This window comes from Montipora foliosa, chromosome 7, assembly GCF_036669935.1.
Source record: "Montipora foliosa isolate CH-2021 chromosome 7, ASM3666993v2, whole genome shotgun sequence".
NCBI classification, from domain to species: domain Eukaryota; kingdom Metazoa; phylum Cnidaria; class Anthozoa; order Scleractinia; family Acroporidae; genus Montipora; species Montipora foliosa.
Genome location: NC_090875.1, coordinates 16038404 through 16040903, shown reverse-complemented (window position 1 = coordinate 16040903; position 2500 = coordinate 16038404). Strand labels below are relative to the sequence as shown.

The 2500-nt window shown below is 37.5% G+C and overlaps 1 protein-coding gene across 1 annotated transcript in view; it reads right to left on the bottom strand.

Annotated features, from left to right (window-relative positions):
* The window catches only part of LOC138009974 (uncharacterized), a 24296-nt gene extending 22369 nt beyond the window's left edge, over positions 1-1927 (bottom strand). The window contains exon 1 of the mRNA XM_068856952.1: positions 1716-1927. The gene's annotated coding sequence lies outside the window, so the exon portion shown is untranslated. The remainder of the gene's footprint in view (positions 1-1715) is intronic.
* Positions 1928-2500: the final 573 nt, after the last annotated feature.

Sequence of the window (2500 nt, the reverse complement as noted above, 5' to 3'; positions counted from 1 at the left end):
TGGAAGCGTGCTTGAGTTTCTACAAAATGAGCCCCAAAATCAGTGAAAAATTTTGACGCCTATGAATAATAAAGTAGCTGCTATTTCCAAAAAGATGGAATTACCTGGTGATAAATAACGTCGTACGCATCTTGTTTAGTAAATTTTGGCTTTGCATAAACAAATGGTAATTACCTCAAGAGTTGGGCGATTGTGATCTTTGTTTTGACTTCGCTCATTGTATTGTCAAACTTTATAACACTTGACAGAAAAAAGAAACTCAAAAACCCGATATCTTGCCATCATTTGGCACAGATGCTTCACTGTTTGGCGAGCAAACATGCCGCGGTAACTTAATCACGGCGCCCGCTGAATTCCGGCCATGTCACTTTCGATTTTGCGATATATTTGAACGTAGCAAAAATCTCCCAAAATGTTTGTCGCTGATCGTAACTTTTTATATTCTATATTCACGGTTCAAAAGTAATGTTGGTTTCATGTCGTAAATATTTCATTCTCGATCAACCATCCCGGAAACTTCCTTCTGCTCTCTTTTATTTGTTATTCCTCAGAGACTGGTATGCTGTAGTTCAATACCACACAATTTAGTGCCTTCTGATTTTCTGTAAAACGTACCAAAGGCAACCCAGAGCATGCTTCACGGAAGCATCTCGTTCGGTCTAAACCAAAGCATTTACATCAATATGCTTTTATGCGGTATCGAAATACCTGCGGTTAGCAAAGGGTTTGCAGTTACCCTTATCTCATCAATTATCATAACACAACCACTAATGTATAATTATTCTTTGTCTCCTTTACATGTGTTTGTTATCAATCTCATGCATTGTTCATTCAGTAAATAAATGTAACGCTTTTACCTGCGTTGCACTACAATTTGACAGTTATCAGACAAGCCATCAATAGCAGTTCCTGCGAGATCACAAGGTCAGATTCTAACATTGTCGCATAACTTTGGTTTGCATTCCGCAAATATTATAGTTGTCCAAATGAACATGAATATCAGCTGTATTAAGAAATATGCAAAAAGAGTAAACGGCATTTTTACAGCAAAAAAGTGATAATGAATAGGTGTCCATGTTAATTGGTTTAGCAGAATACTGCTTCAGCAATACGAAGATTTACCTAACGTATTTGCCTTGTTGGAATTGTAAAATTCATTTGCTTATTTCTCTGCTTCAAACGGAAGAAACACCACAGCATTCGTATCCAAATCGAAATAGACAGGAAAATAAACTCAAATGAAACAGGTAACACTTTCTTGTCTCGGTCAAAGAATGATAATAAGTATCACAATCAACCACCCGTTTTACATAATTAATTGCCATTCAATAGTATTAAGAAAGGAAAATAGACAACCGAAAACGACATGCGGAAACCAAATGTTAGCTATTAGCACTTCTTTTCAGGGTACTAGTTAACAGCAATGCATCATCGTTTCGCTGTTTGTGTTCATGTTTATATCGATGTTGATTCATAAAAGTGTATAGAAACAGAAAATTCGTATTTGATGAAAGCCTTCAAGGCTGCTACGGTCAAATTACAACCACCACTGACAGAGCATAAAACGTCTACTAAATGATAGTTAATTGGATATCGCTTGTTATTTCAATCTTCGTCCATTTTTTTTTTTTTTTTTTTTGTAAATTAGCGAAACGTTTGCTTTGTTCCGCATTGAACATCGATTGCCCTTTTAATTAAGTTACGCTATTACTTACTCTCTGTCATAGCTGACTCGAAATTTTCTTCGTCTTGCAAGACATTGTACGATTGAGTTATACCTTGTTAACATGTGCCCTGATCTATTCGTATCTTGAAAACTGTAGATCTTGAAACATACTAAGGATTTCCGGAAACGGATCCTCTCCCTTTCTGTTGCGAACTTCTTTACAAACAACAAGCGCCTCAGAACAACGACTGAAATGTTTGGCTGTAGCCTTATTACTTGAGCTTATGTGCAGACGTACCCTCAGTCTTTTATTACACGCTTGAATATAAGAAGGTGGATTTCGATCACACGTTTCCTCCTCAAAAATTTTCTATTTGTATGCACCCTTTGCTTACTCCTTTACCATATGACTGGCTACAAAGTGTCTCAAATACTATTTGCGGAGAAATGTGTTATTGCTGAGTCAAAATTGAAGGCGTCAAGTATTCTTTCAGTGCCTAGTTCCTGGCACTTACGCAGGTGATCAAAAGCTGTTTTCTTCTGGTCATTGAAATATTTCATCGTTACGGCGCTGTTACACTGTGATTTGTTATACCTCCCAACTCAAATACGTTTTCTGATTGGAGGAGAACGTGTCACGTGTCATTGGTCAAAACTTCATTACGCCCTAGGGCGAACAAAACTTCATGACGCCCTAGGGCAACAACTATTTGAACTTTCGACTCACACGTGATCAGGTCGTGCACCTTTAAAACGGCGGCAAATCTGTACCCCAGCCGACGTCAAGCAAATAATTTTTATCTGTGTATTGTTCTATTTTGAGTTGGAAGGTAT